This window comes from Cygnus atratus, chromosome Z (assembly GCF_013377495.2).
Source record: "Cygnus atratus isolate AKBS03 ecotype Queensland, Australia chromosome Z, CAtr_DNAZoo_HiC_assembly, whole genome shotgun sequence".
Classification (NCBI taxonomy): Eukaryota; Metazoa; Chordata; class Aves; order Anseriformes; family Anatidae; genus Cygnus; species Cygnus atratus.
The window spans coordinates 34,150,709-34,161,804 of NC_066396.1; positions in this window are offsets into that span (position 1 = coordinate 34,150,709).

Sequence of the window (11,096 nt, forward strand, 5' to 3'; positions counted from 1 at the left end):
GGGTGGGCGGGAGGATTTTTTTGTTTGGCTTTTTTTTTTTTTTTTATTTTTTTTTTTAAGAAGTTGGTGGTGGGTTATGGTGGGTTATTATGGCACTGTCACCACGCTCTCGAAAGTTCAAGGTTACAGCCCGGAGCGGCGCAGGAAAATCCCGGAGCGATGGCAGGCGAAACTTTGCACGGCAGCGACCATGTGTGCGGGAGCAAGCCGGAGCGAGCGTGTGCGTCCCCCAAGGGTGGAAAAGCGCCGCAGCGCGCAATCTCCGGGCTCCTCTCGCGGCTGCCGCTGCCTCCTGCTCCCTCTGCGTATCCGCTCCCTCCGCCCTCCCTCCCGCTCTCTGTGGGTAATGTTAAGAGACTGCTTTCCAAACGCCCACTATAATAAAAATGATCTCTTGAAAATTCAAACGATAAATCTCCCCCTCGGTCTCCCTCCCTATTTGTTCGCGCGCAGTCTCCCCCTTGGCTTTTCCTCTCACTGTTCAAAACTTGGAAGTTGAAAAATTCACCGGTTACACCCTCTGGACCCCGTTCCAGCTCCCTCCCCAAATCAGACTTAAGTATTTTTTTTTAATTATTTAATTACACAATGATCCCTTACACTCCTCCTCCTGCGAACACATTCCTTGTCCACCGGATCCCCCTCCCCTGCCCTCCCTCTTTATTAATCACCACCTAACGCCGCAGAAGGAACGAGCACGTTTTGCAAACATCCCTCATCTTCCCTCTCCGGTGGGAAAAAAAAGTTGCGGCGGCGGCTGAGGGAGGGGGGCACGGGGTGGGGATTTAGGGAGGGGGGGATCGGGCTGCCGTTTGCGGGGGGTTTCCTTTCCTTCCCCCTTTCGGGATACGACCTCGGCCCCCGCGGCACCGAGGGAGCTGCAGCCCCGGGACGCGTTTTCTGGCCAGGCAGGAGGCTCGGCGAAGGGAACTTGCCCGGTGCGCCCCTGAATGCACGGCGGGTCTGGGGACGCGGCGTGTGCCTCCACCCGGCACCGGCGCTGCCTCTGCCGGTGGCGGCTCTGCGGTGTCCTGGAGGGACCACGGGCTTCCTCTTTCCCGAAGTGAGAGTTTATTCACGCCATGCATCTCACGACGACACATCAAGGAAAGCAGGCAGGTTCAAGTCAACCATGAAATGGTCACTTTTTAACCCCGTCCTGTCCTCATTAGGGAAATGCTCAAACACAGCCCATTTTCAAAGAGGGCTTTTAATGAGGGGAGCTTGCCAAGTCTACCAGCTGCAATTCACATAAATTTACAAACCAAAAGGAGAAGGGGGAAGGGCGGGGGAAGGAGAGAGCCCGTGCAAGACAGGTAATGTGAAAGGAAACAGCTAGAGCCCAACGCGTTAACCCTTGCGGGGTCCGCCCCGCACCTCGGACTCTGGCTGCACTTGCAGAGTCCCCTCGGATTTGCACGGTTCAGCCGGCACCCACAGTTGTTCCTTTCCGCAGACCACATTAATAAGTGACAAGTTCAGAGCACGCACTCGGGCGGGAAAGGATGAGGCAAATTCGGGGTTAACGACAGCGAGCACATTTATTCTCCTATCTGGTGGAGAATACCCCCCAAATCCTATCATCTCTTCCTTCACCCAGACACTGCAAAAAGCTGATAACGCCAGCTTTAAATACCAGAGTTTCCCTTTGAATAAATATTCGATTTAACTGGAGTTAATTTACCATAAAAGACATTCCCCTTGGCACAAATGCACTGATGTCCTTGAACACACCTCTCTGAGCGCTTGAACTCTTACACAACAAGCCGTTATTGCAGACCTGATCTAAAGCCACAAAAAGCGCTCCCCAACCCCCTCCTCCTTCACACTCCTCCACGAGGACCAAGGTGAGCCCCCAGCCCCACGTCGGCTGCCCTGAGAGCTGCAGAGGCTTCAGAAGCCTGCCCTTCCCCAGGCAGGGTTCACAGGAGGCCCCGCGTCCTCCCAGGTCCAGGCCAAGGGCCAGCTTTGAGGCAGAAACTCGTGCAGTGACAGCAAGAAATGCTTGGCAGAGTCCCGCCAGTGAGGAAAGACGAGGGCGACAAAGCAAATGGAGCAAGGAGTGAGGTAGGGAAGACACCAAGCTGGGTGCTTTCTTCAAGGGGAAGTCACGGAGAGGTTGGGTTTGTGTCCCCACTGGTGGCAGCCATTTTGCATCCCGACCCAAAGCAGACCAGGAGAGAGTGTGGAGCCGAGCACTGCAGCCTGTGGTGGTGCTGCTGGGACAAGACGGAGCAGGCCCCACACCTGAAGGCATGCTGAGGGGAATGGAGCTGCCTGCCCAACTGGGCTCCAGAACCATCCTCTCCTGCACATCCCCTAGGAGGCAAGGTGGGCACAGTGCAGGTTGTCTTTGGTTCAACCCTCTGGTTACTCCCAGTGAATCCCAGTGGAAACCTGCATGGGAGGGAGGGTTTGCCCTGGGAGAGGCCCACACACACTAGCAAGCAGGTTAGCCTGGATAACCGCAGTGTTAACGTGGCAATGACAGCAGCTGTAGCGTCTGGGCCTAGGCTTGCACGGAGACCTTGTGCGAAAGCTGTCCATTTGCCTCCAAGTCCTTACTCACATCAACCCTGGGACAGATGGTCTTGATCCCCACCACCCACCCTAGCTCTTTTGGAGCAGTTTTTAGCTGGCAGTGGAGATTTTAGTACCCTGGACTTGCACTGAAAGTGTTTTCACCTCCTTCAGTCACAGACAGTGTTCGCAAACGTTATCAGATGCTGGGAAATGGCATTGCCCTTGAACTTCAGAGATAATGACGTTAAAAAGTGGAAAGGCCAGTTATGCCACTGATATACTTCCTAAAGCAGAGTTTCAGCTGATGCCCTTTGTCCAGACAACTGCTCAACTGTTTTGAGTTTTGGAGCACAAGACTATTATTATACATCAGAAATCAAAGAGAGAGGTATTGTTAATACTGAAATGTGTAACCTCAGATTCTCTCAAGATACAAGTGGGCAATTGGGTTGACTGTCTAAACATGCATATGCTGAACTTCTAAGAAATCATATTTTCATGAAAATTCCAATGCAAAATCAGGGGCATTTGATCAAGATATGCAGCATTTAATACAAAAGATTCAACATCAGAGAAACAACTCCAAAATTTTTACTTAAAAGGTCCCCATGATCTAAAAGACAAGCTTTACAGTGCTTTTTACATCCAGTTTAACAGCAATACTATTAACTTCTTTTTAACCCATGGTTAGAAAATGCAGCTCTCACACACATACCCATTAGATACACAAATACTTAGGTGTACATATAAATACTGTGCAGCACACGTAAAATATAGGTTGTGTCAACTATGTGTAAAAAATAACCCAAATCACATTAAGTTATCATAGTGTTAGCTAATGGTGAGTCTACCTATATGACTAGCCTTCATGCCTTGCGAGACTTCTTGTACCATCACACTAAACTACAAAGTAAAGTTTCACTTGTGTTTGGTACAGTCACAGCCTTGGTCAGTATCCCGATGTACAGGAACTCTGTCCTCTGTGCATACCGATGTATATGTATCCATTAGCATATATATACACACAAAAAGTTGGGTAGCAAACATTTAGGGAAGAAACACAACTAGCTAAATAAGCAAACTGATAATACACTGTTTTACGAGGTCTTGATTTATTTCATATGCGGCTGAATTTGTAAGGTATTTATGATTCCTTTGGAATGCGAACAGCAATCACTAAAACTTCTGAGTTAGTGTAGTATCACACCTATAAATTTATATATCATAATATTTACTATTAATCTTTTTCTTTTTTTTTTCTCAGTGATCAGAAGAAATGTATTCTGTATACAAACTGCATAAATGCACGATCAGATACAAGCATGTGTATACACAAGCAGAAGCAAAGAAACCCACTACTGGCTCTACACAGAAACACATATATATATGAAGGGTGTGTGCACGCTTGACCTCTGTCCACATACGGTTTGATGGGGACTATAATACTCAAGCTTTCCACAGCTCCCAGACCAGCAAATGAAAACATCAAACCTCAAGTGTAAAGCTGTGTAAACCACAACGTTTTGGGTTACACAACTGTGCAGTTTTTGTCCTCACTGCAGGTCATGTTCTCAGCCTTACACAGGCATGGAAACCCTCTTACCCCAATACAGTAAATTCTGTTTTAAAAAATAACATTTTTTGATCTTAAATGCTCTGGACGTAAAGAGTAGCAGCAAGAACAAGATTTCACCTCCATCTTTTTTGCCGGTTTTTATAACTTCGCAGTTTTTTAGGAGTGGGGCGAGGACGGACAGAAGCTGGATTTAAATGTCTGTCTAAATTAGAATAAAAAAAAACTTTTGTTGTTGTCTGTTTGTTTGCTTTGTTTTCTCCTTGCAATTCAAAGTTAAAATCGTAAGGATAGCAGCACAAGACTGCTTCAGAGAACTTTAATCTTGTGTGTTTTGGCGCCTTTTCCCTGCCAGCTACTGTACTTCAAAAAAAAAAAAAAAATAAGTTGGAGATCTTGTCGGTCCTGTCTCAAGTTCAATGGCAGCGCTTTCCAGCAGCAGGAGAAGATGGCCATGTTCGCAGCCCTACTAATAATTCAGATCACGCCACATCGGCATCTTGTGTCAGAGCCGAAACTGGCTTCCCCACCCCCTTCAACCTGAGAGCTGCCAAGTCCTCACACACTCCGCATTCAACCACAACTTAATGGATGGGATATTGTGCATTAAAATGTGGCCCAGACACACAGGCGAAGAGAGGACAAGAGGGAAAGCAGACAGACATACACACACACATACACACAGACATGAAGGAGAAAGGAATGAATTAAAAGACACACACAGGTCCCACAACAAAACAGCAGTGGAAAAAAAAAAAAAAAAAAGGAAAAGAAAAAGGAAGGGGGGGGGGGAATAACAAAAAGAAACCCTCTGAAGTAACCTTAAAAAACAGGCCAGAAATGCCACCCGAACACTGCATCCTGCAATATAGTGTGAAAGAGACCAGCACAAGGCTCCAGACAATTTATCTAGCCGACCATAAACAATGGCGATGCCATTTCCTCAACATTATACATTAACATTGCAGCCCATTAACTACCAAAACCACCAACACGGCCAGAGAGAAAATATTACATTAAAATGACAGGAAAGAAACAGTATCTACATGAACAAGAGAGAAGGAAAAAGAACTGTCTGCAAGGTACAAATAAAGCAGCATTTGCATTAATCCTTTTCAGCATTTAACTGATAGTTGCCTGCCAGAAAAGCAGGGGGAGGGGGAGAAAGTTGGAGCAGGAAATGTGCCAAGTTCAGCACTTTTGGACGCAAACTCCCATCAACTGATTCCTGGCATAAAAGTGTGACCCATATACAAAAGCTGCCAAAATAGCAAAATATAAACAATCCACCACTTATATCTCATCCTGTAAAACAGAAGTAGTATCAGCATTTAAGAAGAGGGTATAACATCCACTTTGAAACCACAGAGACAAAGTCTCAGCCGGGAAGAATTAAAAAACAAGAGCCAAGCAAGTCATATATTACACATATATGTGGATATAAATAATTTCCAGCGCCACATACCATTGCAGCGCACTGCATTAAACAAACGGGATCTTGAAGTCTGTCACACACACCACTGGGCCGTTAGCCTCACATTTCCCAGGTTACAAATCAGTTCTTTTTCTCAAGGGCTCTGTGCTTTTTGTTTTGCTTTGCTTTTGTTTTGTTTGGATTTCCGGAAGTGGCCTTCTGCCTTTTGTCTGGGGGGGTGTCAAGGAAAAAAATATATATATTTTTTTTTTCTCAGGCTTGGCTGTTAGCTTTGTTTTGGTTTTGTTGCTGTTGCTGGCTTTCTGTACGGCAGCGGACGGGAAGAAAATTTTTGGCTGGAGCCGGGGAAGAGGCAGTAAAGTTACCATCCGCAGGCGGTGGGCACCCCCACTTCTTCCTCCTCCTCCTCCTCCTCCTTAGCCGCCTCATCCCCCCCGCCTCTTTTCCCAGTCGCATAGAGTTGCAAGCCTGGGGCGCACGTTTTGGGGTCTGGCTTGAACGCTGTGCAGGAGAGGCTGAGGATTTAATAGTTTATTTTAATGTGTGTATGTACGTACATATGTGTGTGTGTGTGGTGTATGTATATGTATTATATATAGTGTGTATTTATATATGTGCATGTACATATATATACCTGTATATATATATGCGTGCGTATCCATATATATATATGTGTGCCCATATGTATAGACGTGTATATAGGTGTATATACATGCCCCTGTGTACACGTGCCCGTCCCCACACGTGCCCGCGCACACCGCCGACGGACGCCCCCTGCCCCGGCCCCGCCGCGGCTCTCCGCTTCCGCCTGGCGGCTGCCGCACGCAGCGGGGCCGCCGGGCTCATTTGCATATTGGCCGTGCGGCAGCCAATGGGCGGCGCGGGGCGGGGCTGCGCCAGGCAGCGCTCGGCTGGGTTCGGCTGCGGTCGGCGGGGTTCGCTGCCGCTAGCGCCATGTTGGGGTTCCCACTGCACCGTTTCCTGGCCGGTCCGCCGGCACTATAACGGCCCGCCCGGCGCTGCCCCTGCCTTCGGCCGGGGCTGGGAGAGTGGAGGAGGAAGAGTCAAGCTCCCTGAGAGTTATATCCAAATTAACGAGCGAAATACTTTAGCTCAGCCGTCACGGGCCGCGCTTGACGGGAACTTTTCTTCGCACGTACTTTTTATGCGAGGCGCTGGCGGGCCGGCTGTGTGGTGCCGTGCCTCCGGAGGCCTGCTGCGAGCCGTGACGGGGCGCCAGGCGGCGGGGGTGCCCCTCTGTATGCCCCCGGCCCGCAGAGCCGCATGCGTCCCTGCTAAATGTATTCCTGCCTGCCAAACACCGCGGCCGAGTGCAGGCTCTAAAGGGTCCTCCTCGTAATTGCTCGGAGACCGCTGGTGGGGCACGGGGGCCCCTCAGGAAGTCAATTTTCTTTTGTCTGGTTCAACAAAAACGTTCTAAGCTGGTAAAACCCCGTTCTGCCCTCAAAATGAAGCACAAATTGACATGAAAATAAATAACAAAGAATCACAAGCTTTTAGACTCAAGAACAATGACTGTGGAGTTTTATCTGTCTGATTGTTTTATGAAGAAATCCAAACTGAAAAACTGTCGATGTTTTCCACCCAGTGAATGGGGGAAATGATTGCTCATGCTATGTGTAGCATAGATTTTGTAAACTCTGTGACAGTCAGTTGAGCGGAGAGCAGACCTTTTTCCGTGCCAGAGGGAATTTGTGGGTGTTGATTTATTTTACATTTTTGTTGTTGTTGTTAGAGGATTCATGCTTTGAGTGAGAGAGTCACAGACAATTAACGATTTGCACTGGTCATCAACACTTACCAGAATCTATTACAAGAACTTTGGTGATATTTCATCATAGATTTCCAGGCTTTTTGTTGGTTTAGGTTTAATTTTGTTATTCTTGTCATGATTGCTGCCAAAGATTCAAGTACTAGTAGGCAAGCCCATTGCAATCTGCAGCTTTCTGCTTTTGTTTGTTTTATTTATTGTTGTTTGTTTGTTTGAGCCTGTACACTTACTAAGCCCAACTCTGCAACTGATTTAGCAAATAATTAGGGACTCTCTATACTATGACAAATGAGAAAAGTAATGGCAGAAAGGAGAGCTGTGGATATTGCAGTCTTAGAAAAATTGTGTTGCACAAACCTGTAATGGTTATTCTGTTTAGTTTAAGCCCAGACTGCTTGTCATAGGAAACTTTCTTGAACACATTTTTAAATTCAAATACTGTGTTATATAGTATTTCCATTGCCTTTGATTTCTGCTCTAGTATATCTTGATTACAGCTTTCTTTTCTATATATATAATCAAAGGCTCATGTATTTTGTAAGAGGCTGACCTTAAGTTCTGTTGATTCTGGATTTTCTAGTCTTCTGAGGTTTTTTGCATATAAATATTGACAGCCCCTGATACATTTTAATGTTATCACTGGATAAAATATGAAAAGAGTGTAAATAATTTTCATCTATGGTTAATTGTTACACTCTCAATTGCCCATCTGGATATGACAGACAACAATCTGAGGAGAGCGATTCACTTGAAGAATTTCTGCTAAAATAAGTAACAGCTGAAGAATTGTTTGACATCTCCATAACAGAATTAGTAAGATAGATTACATTTTTCAGAACTTATTTTCAAAGTTGCTAATAAATATAATTTGCTCTATTAAAACCTCTGTTTTTATTTTCAAGGTTGTCTTGCTTTCAGCAGCACTGGGAAATAAAATGAGTGCAGGAAGGTCTGGCACATGGATGGTTCAACAATGAAGTCTGTGAGTACTGCAGTCACAGAATAAATGGAGCAAATAAGGATCATATTAAGGGACCATACAGGGCAGGCGAGGTCTCGGTACAGTTCAGCTCTGTGCATGTGAGGTGCTGCCATCCTCATGCATAACACACCAACTGAGAAAGCCGGATACATTTGGCCACGTGCTTCATCTTGCAAATGCGAAAAACTGCTGCTGTAGCCCCACCAGCTTTCAGCTGGAGGCTTCGAATTTTTCACGGGAAGAACACCGTGGTTAAAAAGGAGATGCTTGCTGCTCCTGCAGCAACCTATTCAGCTTCGTCTCAGCAATGCACTACGGAAAACTCAGGATTTGCACATGTGCGCGACAGTTGCTCATTATTTCTGAAAGTTCATACTTTTGCCATGCTGCTCCGCACAGACTCCTGGCCCCACTGAGCCTCCTGCACAGTTACCTAGCAACTAGCCAGAAATATAACTCCGAGCTTGGCACAGGCAGAATGGATTCTGCTGCTGCTTCCCCCAGGCAAACACTCTGCGGTCTGGGGTAAAATGCACTGGGCAGAGAGATCGGGGGAGTGCTGGTCAGGAGATTTCCAGAGGTTGGTGTTAGTCATCCCCTGCTCTTCCAAGCAAGGCCTAGGGTTCCCACTCCCCAAGGCAGGGACATGTACCATCCATTCCTGCCCTGCTCTTGCATATTGGGCAGAGGAGAATTAATGGGTATGCCACATAATCACATCTAAAACCCTGGCCCTTTGGCAGTCGGTACCAAACATGTTACTGATTGCAGCAGACCGGAATTTTCACCTTGGACAATACAGCACCATAGGTTTCATCCACTAGATTATAATGCCTCTGAGAGGAAATACGGCATATACAATTTTAGTCAACAGCATATTTCACTTCCCTTGTCCAGGAAAACAGCCAGAGAATCCTGATGCACACCATCTATTTCTGCCTAGTTAGTAGGCTCACGTTATGTACTTTTATTTGTTTAAACCTCTTCCTCTGTTAAAATACCTCGGAAGCACAATCACAGCATCGCCACACCACCACATCACCATGAGAACAAATTAAAAGAAGATTAGGAGATTATAAAGTGAAGCACTAAAAAAGTAGATAGTCTGTTTCTTTCAACAGGCTGCTTTCAGTTCTTCAACTGTCCTTAATAATACAACAACATATTCTTCCCCCAGATCCTTGCCTCACTCGATACACAAGATTGCTGAGGAACTGTAACATCATTGTTTTTAACAGAAAAAAAAAATAGCTGAGACTTAATGGTAGCATATAAATGGCATACAGAGCCTTTTGAGTTCACACCTCATTAAGGTGCACAGGAAGGGAAGGGGTGCACATCTTTGTTGTTACTTTTGCCTTGCAGCATTTTTAGCCAAGCTATGTGAACAGACCAGCAGCACATTAACTGACTTTGTAACAGCTGTATTTTTGTAGCAGATTTTTTTTTAAGCTTAGAAATTGCAGAACATTGTGAAACAGAGCCAGGGCAGGCCCTTAGAGTACAATTATTTTGGTGTCTTATTTTTTGCAAACCAATCTACCAGATCTAAGTCTCCTTCCTGCTTCAGTTAGGGGTCTCTTTCCACTGAGCTTTCCATTTTCAGCTGTTTCTGAAATGTGTCTTATAGCACACAAATTGTTGTGGCAGAGTATTTCTTGCTCTGGGTGCAGGCACGCTTACCTGAGCTCACAAAGCCCATATGTGAACTTGTACCTGAATAGCTAGCTACATGTAGCCCGTACTTATGTTACAGGCTCTTCGTTACTATTCCATAGGTGACTGGATTTGGTGCTAGGATAGTCTTGGTGCTTGGACTATGATCATGTCTTCCAAGGCTGTTAGCACTCCTCAGTTTCAGAGCATCTTTCAGAGTTGTCAGAGGAAAATCTTCCCTGCTCCTCCCAAGCTTCTGTGAGAAGAGTTTTCACCCAAGTAACATATTTGAAGGAAGCAGTTCCAGCTTCCCACTTTCATTTCTGTCCTTTCCTGTTAGATCAGCCTGGACCTGGAGCAACCACACATAAATGTGGCTTTAGTGTCATTGCAGCAGGATGCAGTGGAGATTAAGTAAGGCAGCAAAGTTGTTTTCATGTGAACATCTCACCTTCTCACTTTCACATGGGAATCTCCAGGAAAAACAAAGCAAAACAAAACACAAACAAACAAAACCCAAAGAAAACAAAACAACAACAACAACAAGAACAACAAAAAGAGGAGAGCTTATTTCTGCTGACGGGTGCTAATGTGACAGACGGGCAGACACCTACAGCATGCTGCAGTTACTATAGGGCTCTCTGCAGATACATAAGAATGACAGCTTGTGGAAAAGAAAGCTATTGTCTCAGCATGTAGTCTTGGGATATTCAGCATATCTCCATGAAAAAGAAATACACAGGAAACTTGACCACAAACTTGTCCTGGCCCCCATCTCCAGGATCTGCCCGTAAGGGCAGAAACACTAGTCCAGAGTGGATGATTTTGCCACCCGGTGGCATTTTCCACCAGACTTCTACAGGTCTGTGTCGTTCTGGTGTCAGCAAAACAGCAGAAGGTCTTATGGTAGCAAAGATTCTTGACATGATTGATGCCCTTGTTCCTATTGCTTATGTGCTTAAAATAACAGCTGAGGTTTGAGAGAACGGGCTTCACAATCTGCTCTGCACGCACTGTTAACGCTGTGGATACCACACTTCACCTAACACAGAGAAAATATAGCAATGTCAGCTTGAAAGACAGCACAGGCTTCCATCACCTGGAGAGGAAGGATGACCAGTATGATGTCCCAGAG